Below are 11,144 nucleotides of genomic sequence, written 5' to 3' on the forward strand. Positions count from 1 at the left end.
AATGGGTTGGGTCTTGCTCTTAGTTGGGCCGCTAACCCAAATAACTTCCCTACATGATGCCACTGTCATAGACTCCATTTCACATTCGCAATCGTGAGAGCTTCAGAATCAGGTGATTTCTTCCTCTCCTCATACGTTCTTTGCTTCGATTTCTGTGATTTTCGTTCCCATCAACTCTCTTTGATTCTTGTTCTACTCTTATTTCTTAATCGTTTTAACAAATTCTCCTTCTTCTCTTCCTTGTGATTTATTGGTTATCAGCTCTATTTGATTTAAATGCCTGCACTTCAATTTTGATCTTTCAAACTGCATCTGGGTTTGATTTTTCTATATCAGATTGGAATTTGATACCCAAATAGGGATTAGGTTATGGGTTGGGCCATCTAGATTGATTGAGAAGCTTCTCCATGTCATTGCAAATGGTTGCTAGACTGAGCATTTCACCGGCTTCATATATGTTTTCGAAAAGGGGAATGGAATCGATGCTTCCTGTTTCCTGTTTTAGTAGTTTATAAAAATCTTTTTCTTTAGTGTCTTCAGCACAAAACAGGAAGAAACGAAGTGTAGACTGTAATATAGGGACTGGACTTCAATCCTTCTTTGACAATGTAAGCTTGATTGAGAAAAATCAATTCCTTTTTCTATTAAAAAAAGAAGAAGATATTAAATCCGATTGATGGATTGTGATGTTCCTAAACAAGTAATTTAGAAATGCTATGGTTGATACCATGATACTAGCTAAGTTGATATGAAATCCCTTACTACTTTCGACTTTCAAGTACCTCGTCCAAATTCCACTCTAAATGAATTTCTAGTTTGTATGTTGCTGAACAGACCTACAGAGCGGGGATTGTTGGTTCTGGAAATGTTATGTTTTTTCGTTTTGGTTTGCTTATGGTGGTTGTTGTTTTATAATTTTTTTTTTTTTTAAATGCTTACGTTGGATGTTATGTGTGGTAGAAAGTGTTGCAGACTCTGAAAGCCAAGAAATGGGGATGTTCGCAGGGATGTTGATGAGAGGACAGCCACTGACAACGAAGCTGGCAAAATGGGCTACATATGGTGTTTTCCCTGCAGCCATGGCCGCCGCCGTCATCTATTCCCCTCCCAGTTACACCTATTCCAAGGACAGTCCTAAGTCCACCAAATAAGGCATTGCTAGGTCAGTATCTTTGTCCTCTGGAAGGAGTGCTTTTATTTTTCTGTTCTGATTTTAAGACTGGTTTCATTTCTGCTGTAAGTTGTATGAACTTGCATGTGTTTATGAAATTGGCAATTAGTGCCTTTCAATATGTCAAATATTTTATTTTTGTGTATGTTGCGCTGAATTTCTATAAAGGCCCCATGATGTGCTGAAGATAGTTTAAGTATTTAATAGTGTTTTATGTGAAGGGGATTTTTTTTTTTTTTTTTGTATTTTATTTTTAAAACCCAATACTTTGGACCATATTATTAGTAACACTGAGTGAAAACCAATCTTTTCGTCTCATCTGGTAAGCCGCCCAACATCATTTTCCCATCTCTCTCATAAACCTTAAATCCCCAAAAGAACCACATTCTACAAAGCTCCTTCAAGAAAATCTCTCACTTTTCAACCACTGAAATACAAATTTATGTTTTCTTAGATCTACAGTCCACTTGTTGCTTGCAAAATGTACTATATGTGTTTATATTTTGGATGGAAGTTGTAAGAAATCAAAGCTGAGTGGAAAAATTAGATTGAAAAATTGAATGGATTTGCCTGCCAACAAAGATGATACTGTAAACATGTTGAGTCATTCAAGTAGGATTTGAATCCAGATCATAGTGCTATAATAACGTCACAGCAGAGAACTCAAAGTATGCTTTTATTATTTTGAGTACTACTCGAATCATGTTTAATATTACTTGTACATGGCTCTGGTAGTATTTGCAATCTTATCCGGGCACTGTATAATACAATTTGGGTATTGTTCCGACTGTTCTACAAAAAATTCATTCTACTTGTACTCAGTCATGCTTGTGGACTTGTGGTAGGAGACATTATATGAAGTACTTTAAATGTCCTGCACCAAGCAAACACTTAAATATTATGGTACTTTTCTATTCACTATCAGCCATCAGGTCATAGTATTCAGTGTTTGCAAAACATCCCTAGCGGTTGCTAAAAATACTTGTATTTAGAAAGGAAGAGATTAATACGAGAAAGTACTTCAAATAATGTAGGGATTTGTTTCTATACAAGCAACATCATTATTAGAGTTGTGCTGATGCTGCCAAATTTCTCCCTTTTAGCTATAAGTTGCTTCATTGACTCTTCAAGACTAACACTTATCAGCTCTGTCACCTTCTAATCCTATATTCATCTGTTTAATGGAAATTGATTGTACTGAGAAACTCGAAGCGCTTTTCTGGGTTTTAAAGTGATTCAAAATGTTCCATTGATTTCTTCTCAACATTGAGAAATTTTGGAAAAAAAAAAATATTGGACGGTGACTGACTGTAACATTCTTCTTGTACAGGGGCATACGGCATGGAAGTGGAACTCAGAAGCTTGGCTTATTGGTTCAAATATGGTCTGAATAATCATCGTGACCCAATAATTGCTCAATTTAAGTGGTTTTTCCTGCTTCTTTAAAAAAACTTTGACCAGAACATCTTTGAATGTATTTTATTCAAGATTTCCCCTGTTGGTCACTTTTTTCGAATGTACCATATGGAAAAACATTTGATTATTGTCAGATGATCTGCATTGCAAGAGTTGGTTAGGGTTGACTTGAGTGCATCAATCTTGTGAATGTTTTGGATGAAGTAGTGCCTCAACTGGATTTTTGTTGCAGACTATTCTTCTCAGATTGAACTGTGAAGCTATGCTTTTTAAAGTGCATGATTGAGTTGAAAACTAGAAACTTTAGTGTGGTGCACCTCATTTCATCATAAATTACGAAAAATTACGAAGACCTTCGTTTGTTTGCAAGGTTAATTCGTTAGGTTTATTGTCAATTGGTCATAATGAAGAGATCCTCCTTTTAAGACGAAGAGGACGTTCTCTGAAAAGGACGGAGCAAAAGTAGCCTTACTATCACGATACCAATAAATATATGACATTAGTTATAGTCGCAACTCTGTTTCCAATAATCGGTTTAGAAATAATCTAGGTACTTTGCCTGCCATTATTAAAGCTCTAAATTCAGATTCAATAGGTTTTTTTTAATGACAATTCAGATTCAATAGTTGAATATGTACGCATGTTTTGTTTCTTGGAAGCCAGACAAATTTGTACTCGGGCTATATGGTCATTATCGCTAGCTGTTGTCATCTTCAATTAAGAAAAACATACATTAATCTCTTGTTGACTGCTTCTATACCTTCAGTGTATCATCCAAGATATCAAAATGACACATGTACGGTGAGCATAGCTCGGCACCACGCCTCGTATTTGTCCTTAAAGATACCCAATTAGCATACAAGGTAATCACGGCTTCCCATGTCTAAAGATTAGTTTGGATCAATAACGACAATTTTAGTTAGAATTTTTGTGAGAAGCTTCATAGAGGATTCTTTTGTTATCGGATCAGTTTAATGAACTTAGGGTGGGATTTAATCAAATAAGGACTAGTTAAAGACTTTCTAATCAATGGTTCTTAAGCAGCCACTCCTTTAGATAAAATTGTCTGAATAATATATGTATGTATCCTTCCCATATTATACATGTCCGGTACTTTTTTATGCTAATATCTATGTCCCACATGGTTCAAGATTAATGAAAGTAGAAAATTGTACAAGGTGATCAAATGAATTTAGTAAAAAAAAAAAGTAGGTAACATGAGAAAGCTCTTTCTCCTAAGCCTTTTAATTGGAATAATTTATTTGTTTTTGGATTGAACATATTAGTAACTTAGCTTCTTATCAAAATCATCTTGCTATCATTCTCTTGATTTATATGGAATTCTAGGAAAAAGTTAGTATTTCAGAATATAGTTACTACACCTCATAACACCTTATGTCAAGCTGTTTTGTTTGGTTCAAGTTATATTCAAGCTAATCCTAAGACTACTACTCCTAAAGTTTTAAAATATTTTCATATTAAATGGCAACCTTCTAACACTAATCATATTAAATTGAATTTTGATGGATTTGTTAGAAATAGAAATGGTACTATTTGTTATGTTATTGGAATTCAGACGATAACCCTTTATTTGCTGCTAATCAAAAGTTAGGCACTACTAATGCTTTTATTGCTGAAGCAACTGCTTTAAGGGATGGTTGACATATTGCTTTCCTTCATCATTATTCAAACATTTTTGTCGAAAGTGACTCCAAGTTGCTCATCGTTCATGGAAGATGTGAATGCCTTGGCGAATTAAACTTCTAGTCAAGGATATCAGGAATCTGGCTCAACAATTCAACTTCATCATCTTCAATCATGTTTATCAGGAAGCGAATTTTGTAGCAGATCATCTGGCTTCATTAGCGCATAATTCTCTAAGTCACTCTGTATGTTTTTCTGTTTACCCCTTACTATGTCCCTAGCGTTCTAGTTGGAACAGCTGGGAGGGGGTGTTAGTAGAAGTTTTTGGTTTTAGTTTTCTGTTTTTGTCTTACTGTTATGGAAAAAAAAAATGAGATGAAACGAAATCAATTTATTAATATTTAGCAAAAACAAGAAATAGCAAAAACAAAAAATGGCAAAAACAAGAAACAAATACAAGAACGTGATCATGATCATGATCCAGTTTGATTGATCGAATCCAAAAAGGGACAAAAAGAGAAAAAAGTTGATCAAACACCAAAAAGTCTGTCACCTTTAGGTTTTGTCACTCTTTGTCATTGACAAGAACTTATGTCTCCGTTTATGTAGCTGAAAATGAGGGAGTCACTTTCACTGCTTCACTGCTCTATCGCATTGTGCATTTTCCTTTGATGGTGAAGAAGAAGATAGAGAACAGTTTTCCAGAAACATGCATCCAATTCATTTAATAATTATAGTGCTTTGAATTCTAATATCCCATAATGCTAACTTTTGTAACTTTATTTGAGACATCCAGCATCAACTTGATCACCATAATCTATCCAACGCGTTTTCTTCCTCCTTTTCCTATTTTTTAACCCTTCATTTTGTTTGTCTCTCCAATTTATGATTTTCATAAAGGCAAAGCATCATCATCACCAGTAAAAGTCCATTTCCATAATGTTCTCGAACCCAGATTAATTACCGTGTCAGGGGGTATTACTTGATGCGGAATAACTTGTTGTTAGGCATCACAACTTTTATTTGTAGAACAAAAATTGCAAGCATGCCAAAACAGAAATAGAGTTAATAAACAAGATAACGATGACAAATATTATATAATTTCAATCTCAATTCTTTTAAAATTTTTCTAAAAAAATAAAAAATAAAAATCTCTAATCTAATAACGGCGTGTCATATTCCTTACTTGGTGCACTCTATTGCATCACTCTTACCTAGGCCGCCACTTCTATAATGCTTCACATTCCTCACTTCGCTTGCAATTATTCCCAATGTCGAGTTGTCTATTTCAGCTAATCGTGGACGTGAATCGCGTATGCTCTCTCTCTCTCTCTCTCATCTTACTTCAGACGACGCTTGATGTTTTGGCAGTGATGCCTAGGGTTCGGTCGAGATATTTGTTGGTTCTTGAGCAACTCCAACAGATTCCCTATATTTTGATTTTTCTCTACTTTAGGGAAAAATGAGCCTCTTTTGCTCCAACAGATTCCCTATAACTATCTCTATTTTAGGGAAAGTGAGGAGAGAGAAAACTAAATTCCCTATATTTACAGCAAACTCCAAAATTTTAAAGAAGAATATGGAGATTTTATAGATTACTGTAAACTAGGGAATCTGTTGGAGTTGGAGAAGAAAAATAGGCTAAATGTTTGACTTTTGCTTCTCTATAATACAAAAATTATAGAGAAACTGTTGGAGTTGCTCTTAGTAGGCTTTCTTGTTTCGTGGTTAGGTCAAGATTTACTGCTCTTCTGTAAGCTTTAAGAAAGACAAATAGTAAGAAAAAAGTCAAAAAACAAATCTCTTGAGATTTTCTGCTCCTGTGTAAGGCATGGATTGACTTCAAGAAATTCCAAGACACTTTTGATGTGATGCAAAATGCATGTGAAGCTGAAATTTTTCTAATTTATGTTCGATAGTGATTCTTAAAACCCTGCCAATGTGAAGCTGGTAACTTCTATTCGTTTCTAAATTTAATTTTTAAACTTCAAAAGACAATTGATGTTTTTGAGTGATAGAGGCATTCGTTGGTTGGTGGCTGCAGCTGGAGGGAGGAGGATAGAGGTGTTGTGATTCTTCTTTGCACGGTGGGCTTAGCATGAGCCTTAACTCCACTTTTTGGACATGAATCTGGTATCTGAGTCGGTTTTGTTGAGAATGTGTATAAATATAACTCTCAGTCTCCCACATTGGAAAAATAAAATTTTGCTTATGGGTTTATAAGCACTTCATCGATTGTCAATTAGTTTTAGATGTGAACCCCAGATTACTTTATCATGGTATCAGAGCGGGTTACCCCACGTGTTTGGTTTCAGCGATGGTCACATGTGCTTACCGTCGTCACCCAATATAACTTATCCACGTGTATGGCTTGAGAAATCGCAACACGTGCGGAGGCATGTTGAGAATGTGTTATATTTCAGCGATAGTCACACATGCTCACCGTCGTCACCCAATATAACTTATCCACATGTATAGCTTGAGAAATCGCAACACGTGCGGAGACATGTTGAGAATATGTATAAATATAACTCTCACATTGTAAAAATATAATCTTGCTTATGTGTTTATAAGGGTTTAAGTTACTTCATCCATTGCCAATTAGTTTTGGAAATAAACTCCAGATTACTTTATCAAATTTTGAATCAGAATCTTGAATCTGAATTAGGGCCGACCCTGAGGGCTGCCACATGAGGCAGCTGTCTCAGGCCACCGGTCTCTAGCAGGCCTCCAAATTATATATATATATATATATATTTGTAGTCCAACTAATTATACATATTCTTTGCTATTCTTGCAACGCAATGCTGCTTTAGCACAATGGCAAGTTTTTTGTGTGACCTTTTAACCACCCAGGTTCGAGACCAAAATGCTTCGTTTTATATTCTTCTTTTCTTTTTCTAATTTCTTCTCGTATTAAACAACTTTCTTTGTTTTCTTTTTGTTTCTTCATTGCTACTAATGTCATTTCTAATTTAACTATTTAAGAATACAATATAGATGTTTTTTTTTTATATTTCTACTAGTGTTTTTAGATTTAATTTATTTTAGAAAAAATGTTCATATGAATATTTGCCTTAGGCCTCTAAAAAGTCAGGACTGACCCCGATCCGAATCAATGTTGTTTCGAAATCTCATACTGTGTGGTCTTGCCGGCCTTTATACATATGAATGTACGTGGGTGAAGGCTGATTCCCAAAGCCGATTTGCCCAAGGAATCTTTCCTGTTCTTCAAACTTTATACTCGCTTGTTGATAGTGAATGTACTTAGATTGCAACTCCTATACAACTTTTTACAATTCGAGGTATCAAATTGAGAGATTAAACGTACTATTTCCACTCGAGGGATATAAACAAGAACAAAAAGATTGAAAAGGATAAAGGCGAGCAGAGTTCAATGGACCCACGAGAACATGCAAGGAATTCATGTAAATATGTACCTATCAGGGATGGCTGAACATTTCCAACCAAAAAAAAAGAAAAGAAAAAAAAAAGGGATGGCTGATCGTAAATAATAACATTCTAAGCAAGTGAATAATTGGTTCATATTTTGGATCATATTTGGGCCACACCGATTATGTGCAATGAAAATGGTCACATGTGATGTAGATGCCCAACGACAATTGGGGTGGCGCCCAACTTTCACATGCGCTCTGATACCAGTAACCGTCGTCAAAACCACCCTTTTGTCCAATCCTCCACTAGAATACCAGAAAAACTAGTCATATTTTTATGCCCTAATGAGTTTTCTATTTCTAAACCTAGAAGTCTACAACTATAGATTGGATTTGAGAGCACGTTAGGAAATGGGTCCTTAATAGGTTAAATCTTAGCTGATGTCGATTTGGTTGGAAAATGACTGTGGAAGAGACGCGTCGTTGTCCAGATTTTGGAATGGTAATATGATTTGGTGACTATTCTTGTGGGTGTCGTTCATCATCACATGGAGTAAAGACTAAAGAAGAAGCATTATGATATTGCGGGGGGGGGGTCATGCTAACAACAAAAGATATTGCTGGTAGAAGATGAATTTTAGATCCTTTTTTTGTTTTTTTTTTTTTTTTTTTTATCAAAGAGAGGGAAACTATACAAAGTAATTTTGCCCTTAGCTCATCACATGTTACTTGGAAACAAAACTATTTTTTTTTTTCAATTTATTATCGTAAATCATAATATGATTTCTTTAAAAAATATTTTTTTTCTTTTTGGGATAAATGTCACATTTGACCTCTAACTCTAGTAATGGCAGCCACTGATGGCATCATTGAATTATGAAACTTTAGAGGTAGCGGCGCAGTTTTTGTCTCCTCCAACCACTTTCTTCTAGTTTGTCAAAATACTTGCATGGTCTTTAACCACTGTGCTTGTAGAGGGATGTTCAACTCTATGTGGCATCTCAATGATCAAGCTAGTACATATTTACGTGAATGCGACGATCGATTGCTTTCTATATCCAAAATGTTGATGATATTGATCAATTGAAACCACTCAAGCTCTTAGATATTTGATCACCCTGCGTTATTTTTAATGGTTACGATAGGCGTCTTTCATTGTGGCTTTCGAGTTTTTTTTCTTTTTCTTTTCTTCTTTCCTTTTTCTCTTTGACTATGGGAGTTCTTTATCGGCTTATGAGAGCTATACACTTGGGGTTTCATCCAAACGCCGTTTTAGGCATATCACTTAATTTGAAAGAGGAATAGGCCTTGGTGTAATATGGATAATAGTTGAAAGATATATCATTTTATTACCCAAAAAAACCAATAAAGAGGGCTAAAGGGTTTATACTTCCCATTCTTACATTACCAAACAATGGAATTATAATAATTACCAAACAATGGAATTATAATAATTACCATACTCAAGCCTCTAATCTTGAAATGGAATGAAGCCTCAATGTGCCTTTGTCATGAAATTAGATCTCTTGGTTTTTTTTCTTTCTGTTTTTTCTTGTTGAGAGAACGTATCTCTTGGTTTAAATTTATAACCTCCTCATCTAAATTACACTTGAAAGAATTTAATGATCTCATCCACATATATTCGGTAGACTTGCCTAAAAGGACTTCTAAGAAAATCTAATTTTTTTTTTTTCTAGAAAAACAATGTATCTTTGTTTCATCCATAAATGTCAAATTGGTCTTACAAGACTTCCACCAACTGTACAACTAACAATGCTAGTAGAAAGAATGAAAGATATATCATAGAGGATATTCAGTTAATGTGGAAATGAACTAGAATGCAAGAATGAAAGTTGTTGATTAAGCACACGTTTCCAGGAAGAATGTTTCTCTATATTGTTTTTGGGGAAGAATGTTTGAGGCTGACTAAACTTTAATTCTGAGGGGTGTATTACCTTTCTTGACCTTGAAAAAAGTCGTGATTTTGACTTGTAGACCACAGAAGGCCGAAAGTTGCCCAAAAGAGAGATGAGTTATAAATTATTATAAAAAATTTAGTTTATATATGTTATATCAAAAAAATTAGTTCATCTCTGTATCGAGCTAATCTACTTAATATATCGGTATATTAATACACCGTAAACGAATCCTCAAAGCAGATATATAAATGAAAGAAGATGATTTCATTGTCATATATTTTGATAAACATATATGATGCACATTACAGCAATTAATTTCTTCTAATCAGAAGCAACCATTCGTGGAGTCCAGACTAAGTCCTAACGTACATGCACAAGAGCTGAAAAAATTGTTGTGTTAGTATATCAAATATGGACTGGACTCTGAAGCGATAGAAATAAGAGATAGGTACTTATCAGGAATCATGATACACATCTTTGTTGTTTTCTGATGATCTGATACGGACTACTGGCCGGGATGGAATTCAATTCGTCCGATGATATGAAAATAGCTACACTACGTACACTTGATTATCTATTTGACCAATATATATAGTTTGGTCCCGGACTCCCGAGCCTAGCTGGTAGTACTACTATTAGATGTGCATCCTGATTCCTGACTAGTACCTATTTCTTATTTCTATCGCTCCAGAGTCTAGTCCATATCTGATATACTAACACAACAATTTTTTCAGCTCTTGACCTCTTGTGCATGTACGTTAGGACTTAGTCTGGACTCCACGAATGATTGCTTCTGATTAGAAGAAATTAATTGCGGTAACGTGCATCATATATGTTTATCAAAATATATGACAATGAAATCATCTTCTTTCATTTATATGTCGAGGTTGTAGGTCTGCTTTGGCGCGAAGTTGTATGATAGTCTCTCTCTCTCCAAACTTTTTTTTATTAAAAAAAAAATAAAAAAAATAAAATGAACTAAAAAAAACATAAGTACAAAAGGGCATCTCCCTCCTGAAATACAACAAAAGCCTTCATCCGCCGTTTCACTTTCACCGTTCTTCACCAAAACCGCGAGGGCACTCTCGTCATTTCCACACGGGTCCCCGACACCTTGCGCGCGAATGTTCCTCTTGCCACGCAAAACCGAAAACTTTTGCCTCTTTTTTCTCTCTCTCTCACCAAACGCTAATCGCACCATTAATTAACCAAACGTCCAAACCAAACAAAAATCCACCGAATAACAATTCCATTAATCAATCACACCATTTTCCCCCTAAATCGGTCATAATTCACTTTTATTAACCTCATTTACCAAAAAACCACTAAAATTTAAATCTTTATTAATAAGTCCTCCTCTCCCAGTCTCCCATCATCTTCGGCTCCCTGTCTGTCACTCTCCTCCTCCCTCCTCCAAAAATTTCCAATTACAATCAATCACCTAATAAAAACCCTAACCACCTCACTCTCTCTCTCTCTCTCACACTTCACTACTCTATACTCCAATGCCATCCACATTCTGATTCTCATTTCCGGCCTTCATGTAAATCTAGCCTCAACCATTCCTGGATCTCTCTCTCTCTCTCTCTCTCTCTGCAA

The 11,144-nt window shown here is 35.2% G+C and overlaps 1 long non-coding RNA gene across 1 annotated transcript; it reads left to right on the forward strand.

Annotated features, from left to right (window-relative positions):
• On the forward strand, positions 1–2,818 carry LOC112196310. The gene is made up of 3 exons (XR_002935126.2): positions 1–112; positions 961–1,162; positions 2,502–2,818. It is a non-coding gene; the product is annotated as an uncharacterized LOC112196310 (long non-coding RNA).
• The last annotated feature ends 8,326 nt before the right edge of the window (positions 2,819–11,144 follow it).

This window comes from Rosa chinensis, chromosome 4 (genome assembly GCF_002994745.2).
Source record: "Rosa chinensis cultivar Old Blush chromosome 4, RchiOBHm-V2, whole genome shotgun sequence".
Classification (NCBI taxonomy): domain Eukaryota; kingdom Viridiplantae; phylum Streptophyta; class Magnoliopsida; order Rosales; family Rosaceae; genus Rosa; species Rosa chinensis.